Source organism: Melanerpes formicivorus, unplaced genomic scaffold (assembly GCF_026170545.1).
Source record: "Melanerpes formicivorus ecotype bairdi unplaced genomic scaffold, bMelFor1.0.p_v2 SCAF_4, whole genome shotgun sequence".
Classification (NCBI taxonomy): Eukaryota; Metazoa; Chordata; class Aves; order Piciformes; family Picidae; genus Melanerpes; species Melanerpes formicivorus.
The window spans coordinates 25,619,641-25,641,635 of record NW_027142356.1 but is presented as its reverse complement, the minus strand read 5'-3'; positions in this window follow the sequence as shown (position 1 = coordinate 25,641,635).

The following is a 21,995-nucleotide window of genomic DNA, read 5'->3' as shown; positions in this document are numbered from 1 at the left end:
TGAATAACATATTGCAATTAACATCATGGGCATATTAAAAGATGCAAGAAAAGAATAGCTCAAATTACAGAAGCTGGAGGGAGAAGAGACAAATACAGGTTGCAGATTTTGTTCTGTTTCCTTCCTAGAAGTAGTTGATTAAGAAATTAACAATTTCCACCCCCACCCCCACTTAAGGTTAAAAGCTGGTTCTTCCCTAGTCTTTCACAGGGCTGAATTGCATGGAGCATTAATTATGCAGAGAAGAGGAAGCAGCAGCATCTACAACCTGCAGTAAATAAATATTTGCCAATGAGGTTACAGCAAAACTAAAGCTGTGGGAGACACTTTAGCTGTTAAGCCCGAGGATCAAAAAGTTAAGCAGTTCAATTTAAGATGAGGAAGTTTAAGATCAAAAAGTGAAGCAGATCAAGAAATGAAGTTCTGAGAATCCAGCTGTTGGGCTTCTTAGAGCAGAATTTTGTAGGGTAGCTCTAATGAAATGGATCTTGGTGGGTAGAGTGTGGGATAGCTGCCCAGCTTGCTGTGGGACAAGCAGGCAAGTTGATTTAGTAGCTTTGGGACCAAGGTTATTTACAGTCAGCAGGTGCCTCTGTTAAATGAATATCTGTGGAGCTGGCTGCCAAAGAGCTGAAGAAGTGATTCTTGGGAAGACAAGATAGCCTTGTTTGGGTTAAAACTGCTGACAAATCAGCTCAAATGACAGAAACACCCAACTTCAAAGCAGATTTTGAGGGGTGGGGTGCCCTGTTCGTTGTCTCCCTAGCCATCACTTTCAGTCTTAATTAATGGCCAAACCTGTACTGATTCTGGCATAGGTTCAGGATCCTCCTCTGCATCATTGTCATCATACCAAATGTCTCTGTCCTGTGTTTTGTGATGTTGACAATGTGTCACCTCATGGATCAATATCAGTATTCCCTTCAATATCTGAAGGGGACCTACAGGAAGGCTGTGGAGAGACTGTTCAGGGAGGCTCATGGTGATAGGACAAGAGGAAATGGTTTGAAACTGGAGAAGATTGGACATCAGGTGAAGTCCTGCACGATGAGAGTGCTGAAATACTGGAACAGGTCACCCAGGGATGTGGTTGAGGCCCCATTCCTGGAGACATTCAAGGAGATATTCAGTGTGGCCCAGGGCAGCCTGATCTAGTTGGAAGTGAACCTGCTGAATGCAGTGAGGTTTGGAGAAGATGATCTTTGAGGGTCCTTTCCAGCCCAATGCAATCTGTGACTCTGTGAATCTGAAGAAGAGGGGAGATTCAGAGCAGGAAGGAAGATAAGGAAGATTATTTTTACTCTGAGGGTAGTGAAACACTGGACAAGGTTGCTCAGAGAGGCGGCGGAAGCCTCATCCCTGTAAACATTTCAGATCCGGTTGGACAGAGCTCTGTGCATGTTCGTCTAGTGAAGATGTCCCTGCTCTCTGCAGAGGGTTTTGGACTAGGTGACCTTTACAAATCCCTTCCAACATAAAGCATTCTGTTATTCTGTTATGTGCTGGACCAAATTAGAGAGGGATCCATGTGGGATTCTATCAGGTAATTCATCTACCCTTCCCTGCACCTGTTCTGCTCATCTCTGAGCCACAGCCAGCAGTTTCTCTAACTGCTCATTTTTCCCTAAAAGAACATCATTTTCCCTTGAAAGAGCATCTGCTCATTTTTCCAATTTCCCTCATGCCACTTTCTCAGAAGTCACTGATGTTTTAAGCAGCTCCTTCTCTGGTTTCAGAGTTGTATGTCCTACCTTTGCAATGTTTTCAAGGAGTGGGGAACTTCAGATTTCTTTTTGCCCTCAAAAGATCAGGAACAACTCTCCCTTTTCATATTTTTACTTTCCATTGACTCCCACATTGCTCTATTCTCACTACTACTTTGTGCTCACCTTTCCAAACTTTCTGGGCCCATTCTATCTATCTCTGCCTAAGATGGTCCACACTTGTGTTTCTGCAGCACTCCTGCATTTAGTGAAGTTTGGTAACAGATGAATCTCCTTGGGTTCTGGCCAGTCCTCAGAGATTAGAGGGGCTCAGGGTGATAGGACTTATCTCCTACAAGATACTCCAGTAGTTGCCATGACCATCACCTTGACACCAGCCACATGAGCAGCTGTCTGCTGTCGGTCAGGCTGCACTCACCAGAAGCAGGTGGGTGCACAAAACATAGGAGAATAGAATTGTTTCAGTTGAAAAGAAGAAAGACATTGAGGTGCTGGAGCTTGTCCAGAGAAGGACAACAAAGCTGGTGAGGGGTTTGGAGAACACCTGGTGAGGAGCAGCTGACGGAATTGGGGTTGTGTAGTCTGGAGAAGAGGAAGCTGAGGGGTGACCAGAACTCTCTGAAAGGAGGTTGGAGTGTGGTGGGATGTTGGTTGCTTATTAGGTGATAGAAGTAGAGGAAATGGCCTGAAATTGTGCCACAGGAGGTTTTGGTTGGAGATTATGCAAAATTTCTTTGCTGCAAGAGTGAACAGGCTGCCCAGGGACGTGGTGGAGTCCCCATCCCTGGAGGTGTTCAAGAAATGTGTGAACATGGCCCTGTGGACACAGTTAGTGGCCATGGTGGTGTTAGGCTGATGGTTGGACTAAATGATCTCAGAGGGCTTTTCCAGCTGAAACACTTACATGATTCCATGATTTTACACTTGGCTGCAATCAACTTAGCAGAATTTGGTGTCTTGCATTCCTGGGAAAAGGTTCATTCTGCTCCATCTCTCACAGGTAATGATCTATTCTGTGCAATGGATGTGATTCATTTGAAAAACAAGCAACCCATAGGCATGGAAAAGTTTCACTAGCAATGTCTGCAAGAAAGACCAAACATCATTCATAGAATTAGAGAATGGCTCGAGTTGGAAGGGACCTCAGAGACCATCTACTCCAAGAGCCCTGCCATGGGCAGGGACACCTCTCACCTAGACTCATCTGTTCAAGGCCTCATCCAACCTGGCCTTCAACAGCCCCCAGGGAGGACACATCCACAGCTTCCCTGGGCAACCTATTCTCACCACCCTCATACTGAAGAACTTCTTAGATCCAGTCTAACCCCAGCCTCCCTCAGCTTCAAACCATCCCCCCTTGTCCTGTCTCCAGACACCCTGATGAAAAGTCCTTCTGCAGCCTGCCTGTAGGATCCCTTCAGCTATTGGAAGGCAGCTCTAAGGTTCCCCCAGAGTCTTCTCTTCTCCAGGCAGAACAACCCAGCTCCCTCAGCCTTTCCTCACAGCAGAAGTGCTCCAGCCCTCTGATCATCTTTGTGGCCTCCTCTGGACTCTCTCCAACAGTTCTGTGTCCTTCTTATGCTGCAGACACCAGAACTGGATGCAGTATTGGAGGTGAGGTCTCAGCACTGCAGAGTAAAGGGACAGAATCCCCTCTCTTGCCCTGCTGGCCACACTCCTCCTGATGCATCCCAGGATACAGTTTGCCTTCTGTGCTGAATGGGGCCACTGCTGGCTCATGGTGAGCTTCTCAGCAACCTACACCCCCAAGTCTCTTCCTTCAGGGTTGCTCTCGACCCACTCTGTACCAACCTTTCTCTTCATTTCAGCTTTCTTGTTCCATTCTGATAAAGGCAAAGGATCATTGCTGGGTTGTGGGTTTGGTTTTCTGGGGTTTTGTTGGTTTGTTTTGTCAGTTGAGTGTTGGGGTTTTTTCTTTTCCTTTTTGAGTGATTACAAGGAGATGATGATATTAAAGGATAATTAGACAAATTATTTGATGTTCTTGGAAACATTTTGGCCATCCTAATCCAGGATTAGACATTTTAACTTTGAGGGAAAAGATGACAGTTTGGCTTCTTGCTTTAGTTTGGGATAACAACAGAATTTGGAGGCTGCAATTCCCTGCAGAGTGAAATGTGGCTTCCTAATCAGTTCTGCTTCTTCAAAGGCAGGATAAGGATTAATTAGCTTAAATTACAACACAGAAAATTAGGTTAGATATTAGGAAGATCTTCCTCCTGATACTGGTGACTGATATGCAGAGAAGCCATGGAGTATCTGGTGACAGGAGTTTCTACAATGGGTTTTAAGAGGCATGTTACTGAATGCAGATAGGGTTCATTCTGTCCCAGATTCAGGGGGGACAGGCTGTGACCTCTCAAAGTCCTTGCTTTTCTTCATTTCTGCTGTCACTGCCACAACTGTTGCATGACCAAATCTAGTTAGGAGGCAAGGAGAAGGTGCAGGGAGCCAGAAGAAATCTCAGAGATTCAGGGCAGCATTCTCTAATGACTTCTTTGGGCAGATTTGTCCTCTATAATAATCAAATACTTTGGTTTAGATCTTTTCTTCTTTTCTTGCCATCAGTTAAAGAGCAAGGATAACAATCAGATTTGCAGAGCTGCTTTCCTGATTAGACATCTGTGTTCCAAGCTCTTTTACATTCAGGACATTGGTATTGGTAACATTGATAATGAATTATGCTCCTTGAGGCTGTGGTTAATTAAATTGGCGACAATTTTGTCTTTAGCATGGGCAGCTGGGGACTTTGCCTCTCGAAATTGGTAAGTCCTACTTTGAGCACAGACGGTCCTGCTGTCAGACAGTCCTGCAACTTAGATCACAGAGATCCTGCACTTCTCAAAGTTCACCAGCCTTCAGGAGAAGCAGCTCTTGAAGGAGAACTTATTAAAATGCAATGTGATTGTGGGGCAAGGAAAGGTACAAAAGGCATTCAAGAGACATGTTCCAACCTATGTTCACAAAATCACAGAATGGATTGGGTTGAAAAGGACCTTGAAGATTATCTAGTTCCAACCGCCCTGCCATGGGCAGGGACACTTTCTGCTAGACCAGCTTTCTCAAGGCCTCATCCAACCTGGCCTTGAACATCTCCAGGGAAGGGGCATTCAGGACCTCCCTGGGTGTCAAGGTAGGGACAAATGGCCCCAGCACAAACCCATACAGACACTAAGGTGTCTAGGCATGGTCCTTCTCTCCCCACCTCTCTCCAGCACCCTCACACTGAAAAAGTTTCTCCTTATGTTCCTGTGGAATCTCCTCCACTCCAGCTTACACCCATTGCCCCTTGTCCTATCACAAGGCATCACTGAGCAGAGCCTGGCTCTGTCTTCCTGACACAGCCCTTCACATCTTTATAAACATGAATAAGGTCACCCTTCAGACTCCTCTGCTCCAGGTCAGGAGAGCACTAGATGTATTCATGTTCTCATCCCTCATGGTGGAAATTCCAGAGGAGGATGGGGAAAAACTCACGTGTCTGGAGCAAATTTGGGACTAAGGCTGTTCTAAGACCAAACTTGTTCAAAGATATTCCTTGCCATGATCCAGTGAGAGTCACAGCAACCATCCTGAAGGAGAAAGTGCTCCTGAACACATAGGGGGACAGACAGAAATGGTGCACGCTTGTGCTAGCTGCCCCTCCAGAAAAGTAGCTGAGTAAACCCGAGGTTAGCCTGGCTTAGAAGGAGAAGAGCTGTAGCAAAACATTTGGGGAGGGACAGTGTCTGAAGCTCATTGTACCCCTTCCAACAAGAGTTACCCTTTTTTCTGGTACAAAAACTGTGCACAGGACCCCAGCCAGCTGTTCCATCACCTTTTCAGGATGGAGGTGAGGCTGACTGGCCTGTAGATTCCTGGGTTCTCCTTCTTGCCCTTCTTGCAGACTGAAGTGACACTGGCTTTCCTCTAGTCCTCAGGCACCTCCCCTGTTCTCCATGACCTGTCAAAAATGATGAAGAGTAGCTTAGCAATAATCTCCCTCAGCACTTGTGGGTGCCTCCCATTGGGGCCCATGGGTGGCAGAATCTCACTGACATTCATGAGTTTGCTGAGTCTGTGTCAGTTCAAAATCCATCAGAGGAGTTCTCTGAAGTTCAGAAATCAAGTGGTGTTCCATCACAATCCATGTATTGGTATATATTGCCTCCTCCCACAGTGTCTCGATGTGTGATGAAGCTGGTGGTCTTCATGAAAAAAGAAGGCTCATTGCCCATGCAGGAACTTACTGGCATTTTGTAGAGCTGGAGATGTTGTTTGTAGCTTTTAGAATATTTTAGAATAAACCAGGTTGGAAGAGACCTTCAAGATCATCGTGTCCAACCCATCAACCAATCCAACCCACCTAAACAACTAACCCATGGCACCAAGCACCCCATCAAGTCTCCTCCTGAACACCTTCAGCAATGGTGACTTCACCACCTCCCCAGGCAGCCCATTCCAATGGGCAGTCACTCTCTGTATAGAACTTCTTCCTAACATCCAACCTAAACCTCCCCTGGTGCAGCTTGAGACTGTGTCCTCTTGTTCTGGTACTGGCTGCCTGGGAGAAGAGACCAGCATCCGCCTATAGGTAGTTGTAGAGAGCAATAAGGTCACCCCTGAGTCTCCTCTTCTCCAGGCTAAGCAACCCCAGCTCCCTCAGTCTCTCCTCAGAGGGCTGTGCTCCAAGCCCCACATCAACTTTGTTGCCCTTCTCTGGACTCGTTCCAGCAAGTCAACCTCCTTCCTAAACTGAGGGGCCCAGAACTGGGCCCAGAACTGGACACAGTACTGGAGGTGTGGCCTAACCAGTGCAGTGTACAGGGGCAGAATGACCTCCCTGCTCCTGCTGGCCATACTGTTCCTGATGCAGGCCAGGATGCCATTGGCCCTCTTGGCCGCCTGGGCACACTGCAGGCTCATGTTCAGCCTACCATCGACCAGCACCCCCAGGTCCCTCTCTGCCTGGCTGCTCTCCAGCCACTCTGACCCCAGCCTGTAGCACTGCATGGGGTTGTTGTGGCCGATGTGCAGAACCCGGCACTTGGATGTGTTCAATCTCATGCTGTTGGACTCTGCCCATCTGTCCAGCCTGTCGAGGTCCCTCTGCAGAGCCTCTCTACCCTCCAGCAGATCAACTGGTTGTTGACTGATTACAGAAAATCTCTTGTGTAGGAGAAGAGAGAAGACACTGCTTTACTGAAGGGGATTTCTAAAGCTTTAAAGTGATGGTGATGTGGTTTTCCACCAGATCTTGAACACTTCCTCAGCCCCACTTCCTTTGTTCATGGCCACCAAATCCTGGATCTCTCAGCTGGAAGCAACCAGCATGTTCATTTCAAGCCTGAGTACTTTTAAGAATTCCTTTGGAGTTCCCAAATCCCTTTTGTTTAGCCTTCAGAGTCTGTTAAATTTTAAAGAAAGGTGGGGGGAGGGTGGGGAGGGAAGTGACAATGTAAACTGCTCCTTCTGTTCTCCAGAAGAACAAACTGGCATTTCCAAAGTTCATGTTTTCTCAGCTAGTGTGTCCAAATAATATGTTTGGATGTTTATTTGTTTTGACTTGTGGTTCTTTCCCTGCTGGTTTTCATGTGCTAGAGTTGCTCAGTGAATTGGGCTTTGATTTGAGGCAAATGATGTGAAAGGTCCACATCATGCCAATGCAGTTTAGGGTTTCACAGGTGAGAGCTGTGAGCTCCATGACTACACTGGGAAGAATGTTGTGAGAAACACATCCAAAGAAATGCATGGTTTATAAAAGGCTTGCTGAGTCTGTGTCAGTTGAAAACCTGCCAGAGAAGCTCTCTGAAGCTCAGAAATTCAGTTTTGTTCATAGATTCATAGAATAGTTTCTCCTGAAAAGGACCTTGAAGAATAATCTAGTTCAAACATCCCCATCATGGACAGGGGGCACCCTCCACTAGACCAGGTTGCTCAAGGCCTCATCCAACCTGGCCTTGAACACCTCCAGGGAGGGGGCATCCACAACCCAGTGTCTCACCACCCTCACTGGAAAGAATTTCTTCCTAATCTCCAATCTCAACCTCCTCTCTTCCAGCTCAAAGTCATTGCCTCTCATGCTGTCACTACAAGCCCTTGCCAGAAGTCCCTCCCCAGCTCCTCTGGAGCCACTTCAGATAATGGAAGGTTGCTCCAAGTTCTCCCTGGAGCCTTCTCTTCTCCAGGCTGAACAGCACCAACTCTCCCAGCTTGTCCCCATAGGGGAGGTTCTCCAGCTTTCTGATCACCTTCACGGCTTCTTCTGGAAGCCACTTCAACAACTCCATGTCCTTCTTATGCTGGGGGCACCAGAACTGGACACAGTGCTGCAGGTGGGGTCTCAGCAGAGCAGAGGGGCAGAATCCCCTCCCTGTCCTGCTGCTCTCACTACTTTGGATGCAGCCCAGCACACAGCTGCCTTCTGGGCTGCCAGTGACCATTGCTGCCTCGTGGTGAGTTTGTCATCAACTGACACCCCCAAGTCCTTCTCCTCCAGACTGCTCTCAAAGCACTCCTCACCCAGCCATACCTTAGACAACTTTTGTACCAGTCCTACACAGCATTCTTATTCTGGAGTGGTTCCAGTCTACTGTATAACCAGAAAAACACATCTGTTACTCTGAGGGAGGGGAAGAGGTTGTGCTCTGTACCAAAGGGTGACAGGGGTGAATGGTTTTAATTTGTTCACCTCAAAAGTCTTTAGAATTTCAAATATGTTTTGAACACACTCTTGATTTGGGATATATTTCTAATTAATGGGTTAAAGCTTTGACATTTGAATGTGTAGTGATTTGACCTGTTCCTCCTTTTGCAGCTGGTGTGTTCTGAGTTCAAGCATTATACCCTTTGTGAAATGCAGGAGATGTGAAACTGGATCACATCATCACTGAAAACCTTTGATTGTCCTATTAAGTTAATTATTCCTGACATACTGATGGTAGAGGAGGCACCCACTGAGAGTCCAAGGGTAATGGTCTTTACCTTGAAAAGCCAAAAGTGCCAAGAGCAGTGTTTGCATGGGAATTGCTCATTCATCAGGTAAATCCTGCATTTCCTCTACTCAAATCCAAATACTTGAACCATCAGGAGTGGATCAAGCAGCTGTGCTCTGTCAGCTTTATTTTACAATGTAGAATCATAGAATCATGGAATAGTTTGGGTTAGGCGGGTACTTAAAGTTCATCTAGTTCCAAAACTCCTGCCATGAGCAGGGATACCTCCCACTAGATCAGGCTGCACAAGGTCTCATCCAACCTGGCCTGGAACAACTCCAGAGAGGGGGCATCCACGTCCTCCCTGGGCAACCTGTTCCAGTGTCTCACCATCCTCACTTTAAAGAATTTCTTCCTAATTTCCAGACACCCTCCAGGTATTTGTAGACATTGCTAAGGTCTCCTCTCAGCATTCTCTTTTCCAGCCTAAACAGCCCCAGGTCTCTCAGCTTTTCCTCATCAGAGAGATGCTCCAGTCCCTTCATCATCCTCATAGCCTCTGTTGAACTCTTTCCAGCCCTGGGGAGCACAGAAATGGACACATTATTTCAGATGTGGTGTAACTAGGGGTGAGCAGAGGGGAAGGAGAGCCTGCCTTGACTTGCTGGCCACACTCTTCTTAATACACCCTAGTATACTGTTGGCTATCTTAGCTACCAGGACACATTGTTGTCCTTTGGATAACTTGTTATTAATCAGGACTTGAAGGTCCTTCTCTGTGGAGCTACTCTCCAGCAGGACAATCCTTCAGCTGTACTGGTTCCTTCCAGGTGCAGGACTCCACACTTATCTTCATTGACCTTCATGAGGTTCATCTTTCTCCAGCTCTCCAGTCTGCCCATTCTTAAAACTCTGTTTACAATTCTGTGGGCTACGAAGAGAAGGAAGTTGGAGGAGGTCTTCTGCCCTCAGCTTATACATGCTATCACTGCCTTTTTTAACAGCTTCAGCCTCTTCATTCCCAGGAATTTCTCTGGTTCCTCATAGAATCATAGAATCAATAAGGTTAGAAAAGACCTCAAAGATCATCAAGTCCAACCTGTCACCCAAGACCTCATGACTACTAAACCATGGCACCAAGTGCCACAGCCAATCCCCTCTTGAACACCTCCAGGGACGGTGACTCCACCACCTCCCTGGGCAGCACATTCCAATGCCTAACAGCTCTCTCTGTGAAGAACTTTCTCCTCAATCCTTGGTTCAGGCAGGGAAAACTTCTATGAAATAAGACACTTCAGAGCATAGAGCTATTCTCCATTCAGGAGGGCATTCTGCACTGGATGAGAGGTTATTCACTGGCTGGATAGATGGATAAACAACTATTCTCAGCTCCAGAAGAAGAGACATTCTGCCCCTTGCACCTCACCAAGAGTATCATAGAATGACTTCAGACCTTTAAGATCATCTAATCCAACCATTGTCTAACTCTGCCAAGGCTGATGCTAGACCATGGCCCTCAGCACCACATCTCTGCCTCTTTGAAACACCTCCAGGGATGGGGATTCAGCCACCTCCCTGGGCAGCCTGTGGCAGCCTTTGAAAACCCTTTCAGTCAAGAAGTTTCTTCTGATGTCTAACCAAAACCTCCCCTGGAACAATTTCAGGTCATTTCTCTTATTCTATCACCTGATACTGGGGAGACCAACCCCCATCTCACTGCACCCTCCTTTTAGTGAGCCGTAGAGAGCAATGAGGTCTTCCTTCAGCCTCCTCTGGGCTAGATAACCCCAGTTCCTTCAGCTGCTCCTCACCAGATCCATTCTCCAAACCCCTCACCAGCTTCCTTGCCCTTCTCTGGACATGCTCCAGAACCTCAATGTCTTTCCTATGGAGTGAGTGGCACAAAAGTGAATCCAGTATTGGAAATGACAGCCACACCAGTGCCACTGTAGCTTATTTCTCTTTAATTTCTTTTCAAAGAACATGTCTGAGAAGTTCCTGAGATCACCATCATGTCTTGTGCCTACCAGAAAGTCTGAACATGGGGCTGTGAGATATGAATCTTTTAGCCACATTCAGACTCATCTTCAGCTGGAATGAACAATCCTCTGCTCAGCTGCCATCCTCTCTATCTGCCTGGTGCCATTTTTATCTCTCCTGCATGTTCATTAATGAAGATAATTTCAGGCATACAAATCACAGGGTGCAAACACAAGGTGACAGAGGAAGGATTTCATTTATCTTGCCAGAGGGTGACAGTGCTTTGTCACTCTGGTGTCAGCCCAGTTGTAATTTCACTTTGAAGACAGCAGTTATTTGATAATAAGCATTTCAGCTTTCAGATACGTTGGCCTCTGGAGGCTAGCTACTGAGAGACTGGAAAAATTTACCAAAAGAGAAAGAAAAAAAGAAGAGCCTCCCTGGGCAGCCCATTCAGAAGTTTAGGCTTGAGGTGAAGACAAAGTTCTTCACAGAGAGAGTTGTTAGCCATTGGAATGTGCTGCCCAGGGAGGTGGTGGAGTCACCATCACTGCAGGTGTTCAGGAGGAGACTTGATAGGGTGCTTGGTGCCATGGTTTACTTGATTAGGTGTTGTTGGTTGATGGGTTGGACACGATGATCTCGAAGGCCTCTTCCAACCTGGTCTATTCTATTACAGTATCACAGTATAACTTAGGTTGGAAAGGACCTCGAGGATCATCGAGTCCAACCTATCAACACAGACCCCAGGACTAGACCATGGCACCAAGTGCCACATCCAATCTCCCCTTGAACGCCTCCAGGGATGATGACTCCACCACCTCCCTGGGCAGCCCGTTCCAATGCCGAATGACTCGCTCGGTGAAGAACTTCCTCCTCACCTCGAGTCTAAACCTCCCCTGGTGCAGCTTGAGACTGTGTCCCCTTGTTCTGGTGCTGGTTGCCTGGGAGAAGAGACCAACCCCTTCCCAGCTACAACCACCTTTCAGGTAGTTGTAGAGGGCAATGAGGTCACCCCTGAGCCTCCTCTTCTCCAGGCTAAACAATCCCAGCTCCCTCAGCCTCTCCTCATAGGGCTTGTGCTCAAGGCCTCTCCCCAGCCTTGTTGCCCTTCTCTGGACACGTTCAAGTGTTTCGATGTCCTTCTTAAACTGAGGGGCCCAGAACTGGACACAGTACTCAAGGTGCAGCCTAACCAATGCAGAGTACAGGGGCACTATGACCTCCCTGCTCCTGCTGGCCACACTATTCCTAATGCAGGCCAGGATGCTATTGGCCCTCCTGGCCACCTGGGCACACTGCTGGCTCATATTCAGGTGGCTGTCGATCAGCACCCCCAGGTCCCTCTCTGTTTGGGAGCTCTCCAGCCACTCTGACCCCAGCCTATAGCTCTGCATGGGATTGCCGTAGCCAAAGTGCAGCACTCGGCACTTGGACTTGTTGAAAGCCATCCCATTGGACTCTGCCCATCTGTCCAGTCGGTCGAGGTCCCTCTGCAGAGCCTTTCTACCCTCTGACTAACTAACATCTGCTCCTAACTTGGTGTCATCTGCAAACTTGCTGATGACTGACTCGACCCCCTCATCCAGATCATCAATGAAGATGTTGAATATTCTATTCTATTCTATTCTATTCTATTCTATTCTATTCTATTCTATTCTATTCTATTCTATTCTATTCTATTCTATTCTAATTTTTTTTTGCTATCCCAAAGTCTGTGAATGTGAGAGGAGCAATATCAAGCAATGGTTAGCTATTGAGAACAACACTTCAAGGGCAGATGGATTATTACCTTTCCAGAAAAGTACTCACGTTTCTGCTGAGCAACCTTCTTAATCTCCTTTTATTACTAGAACTTAATGAGGTAGTCATATAAAACATAATTAAATTTATAATAATTCTCCAATTTACGTGATAACCACAGGGAAATTCTGTCTACAAAGCCCACTTAATGGAATCAGCAAATAGAACGGCTCAAGTTGTAAGGAGATCATCATCTCAAAATCCCCTGCCATGGTCAGGGACACCTCTCAACTGGACTTGGCTGCTCAAGGCCTCATCCAACCTGGGTTAAATGTCCCCAGGGACAAGACATCCACAGCCTCCCTGGGCAACCTGTTTCAGTGTCTCACTACCCTCATACTGCAGAACTTCTTCCTAAGATCCAGTCTAACCCTACTCTCCCTTAGCTTCAAACCATTCCCCCTTGTCCTGTCTCCAGACACCCTGATGAGCAGTCCCTCTGCAGGCTTCCTGTAGGATCCCTTCAGGTATTGGAAGGCAGCTCTAAGGTCCCCCTGGAGTCTTCTCTTCTCCAGGCTAAACAACTCCAGCCCCTATCCACACAGCAGAGGTGCTCCAGCCCTCTGATCATCTTTGTAGCCTTCATCTGGACTCTCTCCAACAGTTCTGTGTCCTTATGAGTGGGACACCAGAACTGGACACAGTGCTCCAGTCCAGTATTCTCTCTGCTAAAAAATGTCTGCTAATTATTGCTAGCTCCTAATGACAGCCTCTGACCATGAGGGCCCAAAATGATCTCTGCCTTGGTTTCCCAGCTGTATGACATGATTTGGAACACAGATCCCTGAGGCTGCCAGCCCTTTCCTGTTCCACCTTTTAAGGCTCCAATTCTGCAGTGCAGACCAATCACAACTTTATCACGCAGACAGTGGAGCTGTCAGCGGAGCTGCTTGAGGAATAAGGTCAGCAAGTGCATGTGTACAAGGCCAGGGACTGAAAAAATATTTGGGATGAGATTTATTCTCCAGTTAAGAACCTGAACGGGGCTCAGCACAAGAGATTCTTCAACTTGTTTGTGGCTTCCTCAGTAAAAAAGTTTGTAGTAATAGTAGTAAAGTGAGAAGTTCTCTCTCTTCTTTATGGTCTCCTAGAGCTGTCATATTTCACAGCTGGTCCTCTGTTTGACTTTTATTACCAGCTCTGTTAATATATGGTACATCCAGAGGACTGCAGACTCAGAAGATTGATTGGCCATTTCTGATAAATATTAAGCTTCAGCGTTACACACTGGCAAATCCAAAGGAGAGAAAATGCTCCTGCTTTGCAGAGGTCAGGCTTTCTGACCTGCAATTGACCCAGCTGGGCAAAATGACCAAATTGACCTCCCCCTCTGCTCTGCATGGGTGAGGCCTCACCTCCAGTACTCTGTCCAGTTCCAGGCACTCCAGATCACAAAGGACAAAGAGCTACTAAAGAGAGTCCAGAGCAGGGCCACTATGATGCTGAAGGGACTGGAGCATCTCTCCTATGAGGGAAGGCTGAGGGAGATGGGGCTGGTTAGAACAGAATAGAATAGAATAGAATAGAATAGAATAGAATAGAATAGGTTGGAATAGAACTCAAGATCATCGTGTCCAACCTATCAACCAATCCAACCCACCTAACTAAACTAAACCATGTCACCAAGCACCCCATCAAGTCTCCTCCTGAACACCTCCACTGATGGTGACTCCACCACCTCCCCTTAGCTTGAAGAAGAGGAGGCTGAGGAGGAACCTTATCAATGCTTACAAATATCTAAGAGGTGAGCATCTGGAAGATGGGGACAAACTTTTCTCAGTGGTCCCCAGTGACAGGACAAGAGGTAATGGGCATAAACTTGAACATAGGAAGTTCCATCTCAGCATGAGAAGGAACTTCTCTACTTTGAGGGTGGCAGAGCACTGGAACAGGCTGCCAAAAAGCTGCCAAGAGGCAGAGTGTCCATCTCCAGAGACATTCAAAACCTGCCTGGAAGCGTTCCTGTGTTACTTGCCCTAGGTGATCCTGCTCTGGCACAGGGGTTGGTCCCTTCGATCCCCTACCATTCTATGATTCTGTGAAATGGACACACAAGTTTCAACCCAAAGCAAATCTATTGACATGGACTGACAGGCAAACATAAACCCAAAAGTCTAAGGATGCTTTCCCTGGGTTTGGATTTCTTTTCACTGCACAGTTCAACTATAAGGTACTGGGCATGGAGCAGCCTTTCATTAGAAGAGGAGGCTGAGAGGAGAGCTTATTGATTCTATGTCTTGGAAAGGTATAATTTCCAGCAGATAGTATCAAATGTGTGGATGGACAAAGCCATGGTCTTGTTGGACCAGGTGGCTGTTAGGAAGCCAACAGTTTTTCAAAACACTTTTGTCATTGCATACTGAAATAGTATTCTCAGGATCACAGAGTGCCAGGTTGGAAGGGACACCAAGGACCATCTGGTCCAACCTTTGTAGGTCACAGTAGAGTTGAGATAGAATCATAGAATCATAGAATGAACCAGGTTGGAAAAGACCTCAGAGATCATCAAGTCCAACTCATTACCTAATACCTAACACTTCCTGACAACTAAACCATGGCTCCAAGTGCCACATCCAATCCTTTCTTGAACACCTCGAGGGATGGTGACTACCACCTCCCTGGGCAGCACATTCCAATGGCTGATTGCTCTTTCTGATGATCTGGCCCAGCACCCTGTCAAGCTGAGTCTTCAAACTGCCCAGGGGAAGGGATTCCACTGCTTCCCTTGGGAGATGACTCCAATGTCTGACTGTTCTCATGGGGAAGCTTTCTTCTACAAACACTAATGGGTTTACAGCATATTTCTCTGCTTCCTTGCTTGTAGCTCCACTTCAGGGCTATTCAGAGCCCATCTGGGCTTTATGTGTTTGGTTTTGTTGTGGTTTGGTTTTCCTTTTTTTCACTTTTTGACCCCTGTGAAACTCCAGCAGGCTGGTTTCAAGGAAAGGCATCTGTTACTTTCAGTGTTGGGAAGCAAAGAGCTGCTATTCTGTGCTTTTGGAATGGTTTTCCTTTGGCTTATCTGCGACTTTATGAGTCAGGATGAGGGACTTGCCACATCCCAGCTGTTCATGAGCTTTCCATTTCTTCTGCTGTGAGATGAGCCAAAATAAAATAAAGCTAAAACAAACTCAGCCTGACTGCAGAGGATAGAGTTAGGAGCTGCAGTGTCATGCAATGCCTGATAGTTTGCAATATCATTTCTCACTGTGGAAGTAATTAACTGGGAAGATGCTAAAACGTTGCCAGAGCTGAACAAAGTGAGGTCATTAAAACATTTCTATTTTACCAAAGGAAGTTAACATAGCAGCTTTGGCATACATGTGATCTTTTTTCCCCCTCAGATTGAAATTAAAGTATCAATTTGTTTTGCAGTTTTCAATGCAGAAGTGTATTTTTCTTCCCCCCACCCCCCCTTAGAGGGAATTGCTTGCTGGGCCCCATGCTTCACCTACCCAATCTGTGGAGAGTGTTTGGCTCACCTGTTGGTGATGTTATGTTATGTTATGTTTCTAAGTGTGCTTTGGGGTTTTTGGGTTTGGTTTGGTTTGGTTTGTGGCAGGATTTATCACTCACACAGAACTTTGCACAATAGAGGCTTTTCTCTGTGCCTGGAGTTCTTAAATGTGAAGAAGGCAGATTTAAGACATCCTCATGCATGAGGCGGCTGGGGAACCAATGGAAGATTTTGTCCAGAGGCCCTCTGATGAATTTTCATCTCTGAAATACCAGCCTCTGGATGGTTGAATGAGGTATCTTTAGCTGTTAATCCAGTATCAGGCAGTTCACAACTGCATGATCACAGCTGTGTCTCAATATGGTTTGCCACCTAGAAAGGATGGAAGCAAGGAGAGGTAAACCAGAATGAATCAGAGGTCAGGGACAGGCTGAAAGAGTTGGGGCTGTTCAGCCTGGAGAGCTCCCAAACAGAGAGGGACCTGGGGGTACTGATCAACAGCTGCCTAAACATGAGCCAGCAGTGTGCCCAGGTGGCCAAGAGGGCCAATGGCATCCTGGCCTGCATTAGGAATAGTGTGGCCAGCAGGAGCAGGGAGGTCATTGTGCCCCTGTACTATGCATTGGTTAGGCCACATCTTGAGTGCTGTGTCTAGTTCTGGGCCCCTCAGTTTAAGAAGGACATTGAAACACTTGAGCATGTCCAGAGAAGGGCAACAAGGCTGGTGAGAGGCCTTGAACACAAGCCCTATGAGGGGAGGCTGAGGGAGCTGGGATTGTTTAGCCTGGAGAAGAGGAGGCTCAGGGGTGACCTCATTGCCCTCTGCAACTACCTGAAAGGTGGTTGTAGCCGGGAAGGGGTTGGTCTCTTCTCCCAGGCAACCAGCACCAGAACAAGGGGACACAGTCTCAAGCTGCACCAGGGGAGGTTTAGACTCGAGGTGAGGAGAAAGTTCTTCACCGAGCGAGACGTTTGTCATTGGAATGTGCTGCCCAGGGAGGTGGTGGAGTCACCGTCCCTGGAGGTGTTCAAGAGAAGATTGGACGTGGCACTTGGTGCCATGGTCTAGTCATGGGGTCTGTGGTGACAGGTTGGACTTGATGATCCTCGAGGTCTCTTCCAACCTTAGTTATACTTTGATACTGTGGTACTGTGAAGAGAAGGCTCCAGGGAGAGCTGAGAATTGCATTTCAATATCTGAAGGGATCCTACAGGAAGGCTGGGGAGGGACTGTTTAGAAGGTCCTATGGTGATAGGATGAGAGTCAATGATTTGAAACTGGAGCATAGCAGATTTAGGTTGGACATCAGGAAGAAGTTCTGCACAGTGAGAGTGGTGAGACACTGGAAGAGGCTGCCCAGGGATGTGGTTGAGGCCCCATGTCTGGAGACATTCAAGATCATACTCAATGTGTCCTTTGGGCAGCCTGCTCTAGTTGGAGATGTCCCTGCTGAGTGCAGGAGGTTGGACACGATGAGCTTTGAGGGTCCCTTCCAATCCAATGCAATCTGCAAAGCTATGAACACAAAGAAATTGTCCAAGCAGCCAAGGATCAGGTTCAGCAATGTGAGTCAATGCCAGAAGAGAGGCCTGATGTCTGGTTTTGAATAGAGAAGCATTGGACTTGATGATCTTCATAGATCCCTTCCAACCCCTCCCATTGTGTGATTCTGTGAAGGAAGAATATTCCACTCTATCCCGATATGGCTGTCTTCCTCTCCGCCTACATTTCCTCCAGTCCTCCATTCACAGCCAAGAAAACATTTGGTGTCTTTATGTGTTTCTCAGCCCATTCTAATTCTGCCCTCCAGCAAGGAGTATCAGGGAAAATTTATTTAGTGAGTTTCATTTTATCTTTTTGTAGCTCAGTTGCTTCTCATGGGAAGATTCACAGATTGCATTGGGTTGGAAGGGACCCTCAAAGGGCGTCTTGTCCAACCCCGCTGCAGGCAGCAGGGACACCTCCAACTAGATCAGGCTGCCCAGGACCAGACTGAGTGTGATGCAAAAGAGCCTAGTGTGTGATGCTAGAGGGTGCAATCTCATCTGGATTGGATAAAAATCTAAATAGATGGACAAAGCAAGGTTATTGCATTTTAGATAGGATGACAGTTCCTCTCTGCTGTGAAGTTAAAAGCAGTTCTAGATGTTCCTTTTTCCCTTCTATTAGAAAGAGGGGAAATGGAGTCTAACCTTGCTGAAACTAATTTTTTTTTCCCAGTGATTAATTTTCCCTCATCCTGAAGTGACCTACAAGAAGCTTTTGCTATTTTCAGGCAAAATGTTTGAATCTAAGGTTCTGGACTATTTAACAGCGAATTGTTTCCAGCTCCAGTTCTAATCTGTTTTCACTGGTACAGCCAGTTTTAAACTTCCCATCAAGGTATAAATGAGCAAACATTTCATTAAAAATGAAGAGGCTTATGACAATACCTCTCCTCCCCGAATGGAACCACCTGAGCTGCTCTTAATAGCCGGTGACATTCATTAGCAGTTCTCTCAGAAATGGAAAACATTTTCCATCTGTTCAGACACTCTCATTACAAAGTAGTTAAGAGCCTATGGGATCACACAAGCACATTCCTGCAAATTACAAAATATCAAAATGAGTTATTGAAGAAGCAGGGATGGCTTTGCAATAAGCACCTGAAACCTTCAACTTTGTCTTTACTAAAGACACTGCAGACGCCCCAATGGTTGAAGCCTGTTTAGTCCGCAGCCTTCCAGATCATGATGTGCCCCAGCCAGCTCTGCCAGGTTACACTCACAAAGAGCAGAAATCAGTCTTGTTCTTTGACAGACAGCATCACTGAGGCAAAGTGACTGAGAGAAGGCCCTGAGGAAACCACAAAGCTGCCTTCCAGCACCTAAAGGGACCTACAGGAAAGCTGGGGAGGGGGGGGGCAAAGGGGGGAGTTGGACTCAATGATCTCTAGAGGTACATTCCAACCCATACCATTCTATGATTCTATGACTTTTTACAAGAGCTTATAGTCAAGAGAATGGATCTAAGCTTGAGGAAGGCAGATTTAGACTGGAGATTAGGAAGAAATTCTTTAGTGTGAGGGTGGGGAGACACTAGAACAGGATGCCCAGGGGAGGTTGTGGATGCCCCCTCCCTGAAGGTGTTCAAGTCCTTGAGCAACCTGGTCTAGGGGAAGGTGTTCCTGCCCATGGCAAACAGTTGGAACTTGATGATCTTTCAGGTCTCTTCCAACCCAACCCATTGCAGGATTCTATGATATTTGCTCTTGTTCCATTGTAATGATACTACAGAAGAAGCAGAAGAGATGTATGGCACCATGCTGTGCTCCAGCTAACAGCAAAGCGAATGCAGCTCAGTTCTTGTTCCTTTTGGGCACTAATGCATCTGTGTATTAAGGGAGGTAGAGTGCCACTATCAGTAGTGTCCATGAGAGGGTTTGAACATGAGTATGCTCAAAGAAAACGATAAACTGAGCTCATTACTAGTTCCTGTTTGTTTCCTTTAATTAGTAATTTCATAGAATCATAAAATCATACAATCACAGAATGGTAGGGGTTGGAATGGACCTCTAGACATCTTCCAGTCCAAAGCTCTGCCAGAGAAGCATCCACCACGGCAGGTGACACAGAAATACATCCAGACAGATCTTGAAAGTCCCCAGAGAAAGAGGCTCCACAACCTCTCCCTGGTCCGGGGCTCCAGAACATGTAAAACTGGTAGGTCCCACAACTGTCTGTCCCACATGGCAATGCTGTGGTGACCTAATTGTGTATTTATAAATCAATTGCAAAATTGTTTTGGTTGGAAAACACCTCTAAGATCATCAGCCTTAGACTACTATTTCCATTAAACCCCATCCAAAGGTGCCATGTCCGTGCATTTCTTGAATGCCCTCAGGGATGGTGACACCAAAATAGAAGCAGAAGCAAAGCTGAGGGTCTCAAGTGCCATGTCCGTGCATTTCATGAATGCCCCCAGGGATGGTGACTCCAAAAAGAGAAGGAGAAGCAAAGCTGAGGGTCTCCCAGTAGCTTAACAGTTTTACAGACTGTGTTGCAAAGCTTGGAGAGAACAGAAGTCAGAGCTTCTCTTCAGGTAGTGTATCTCAGCCAAAGAGTTTGGCTCAAAGAAAGGAACTAACAGCAATTTGCTGTCAAGTCCCTGCTACAAGCAAGGCTGAAGCACTGTGAAGAGGACACTGGTCAGAAAGAGCAGGTGGAAATGAGGCTGAATAGAATCTGAACTTTTATAGATTTGAGGAGATTTTCCCTTTTTTCCCCCCTCTGTTTAATGTTTACCTTTTTAAAATGGCTGTGTTGGCATCAGCTGTCAGAGAAAGAAAGGATGACAAAAAGAGAAAACCTATGAACCTTTATGCAGATTTCAGGGGTTTATTGCTATTGAATAAGTCTCCAACAGTCACTAACAGCAGAGCTCACATAAAATTCTCAAAGTGAAAAAAAATCAACAGCAAGAAGAAAGAAGTAACCATTTGCAATCATGCAATCCAGTGCATGAACTTAAGCCATGTGCAGCACTACACATCATGGACTTTATGAAAGCCAGGAGTTTCCTACTCATCCTAGAATGGCTCAGCTTGGAAGGGACCTCAGAGATCACCTACTCCAACCCCCCAGCCATGGGCAGGGACATCTCTCAATTAAAATCAGCTACACACAGCCTCATGCAACCTGGCCTTGAATACCGCCAGGGAGGAGGCATCCCAACCTCCCTGGGCAACCTGTTCCAGAGTCACATACTCCAGAGGTGCTGGAGTATGTCCAGAGAAGGGCAAGAAAGCTGGTGAAGGGTCTGGAGAAGCGAGCTAGTGAGGAGCAGGTGAGGAAATATAGCAAGGGAGAAGAAGCTTGCTAGTGGAGGAACCTTGGCCAAGCTTCTAGTAGCCAACATTCCATGCACGTGTATTAGTCCAGTGTTAGTGTGTGTTGGTGTGTGCTACGCTCCCAAGCTGTGCTGCCTTTTCTGTAGGAAAAAGACCTAAACGAGCACACCCAATGAGACAAATGTTTTGAGCTGTCATAATTCCATACGATTATGAGCAAAGAAAGCAGCATAGAACAGAACAAAGGGTCATCTGCAGACTGAGATGAAATAGGCTCCGGATGTTGCTAGGATTCGTGAAGCAACTGGCCAACTAGCACACATCTGCACTCTCCCAAGTGTCTCTAAGCTGCATCATAAAGACACACTTTCCAGCCAGGATTTTCTGTATCAGCACTGGTTGGGAAGTAATTGGCTTGTTGTACTGCATGAACACTGAGAACCAAATGTGAACTTGAGCCAACATCAAAGCAGTGGGTTCCCTTCCTCCAACCACGCAGTGAGGTCCCTCCCTCCCATTTCAGTGTCAGATTTTCTCAATCTCTATTACAAATGAGGAGTTGATATTGCCAGAATGATCCCTTCTCCCCCACCTCCCTTTTTTTCTTTTGTTTTACCTAATCCTTTTTTCACAACATTCTCTCTCTGTGGCCTACACAGAAGGCAAGGAGTCAGAAGATGACTATGCCAAAAGACTAAATCCTTGTCAAAAGTTGATAGGTTGCCAGCAGCATATGGCAACAATGGAGACAGCTCAAATGAAGGCCAGAACATGGCATTGTATGGAGAGCAACACTAATGTGAGCTGTTGGAGGATATTGTCTTCCAATTGATTGACTCCCTGTGGAGCAAACAACTAGAGTGAATGATGGGGGTAAATGACAGCCCTCCCACCAGGTCAGATGTTCTATAGCTTAATAATTAAATCCTCTTCAAGCATTCAGGTAGTGATAGGACTAGGGGGAATGGAATGAAGCTGGAGGTGGGGAGATTCAGGCTGGATGTGAGGAGGAAGTTCTTCACCAAGAGAGTGGTGAAGCCCTGGAATGGGTTGTCCAGGGAGGTGGTTGAGGCCCTGTCCCTGGAGGTGTTTAAGACCAGGCTGGATGAGACTCTGGCCAGCCTGATGTAGTGTGGGGTGTCCCTGCTCATGGCAGGGGAGTTGGAACTATATGATCCTTGTGGTCCCTTCCAACCCTGAATGATACTATGATACTATGATACTACTATGATTACAAACACATCATAGAATCATAAAATGGTTTGGA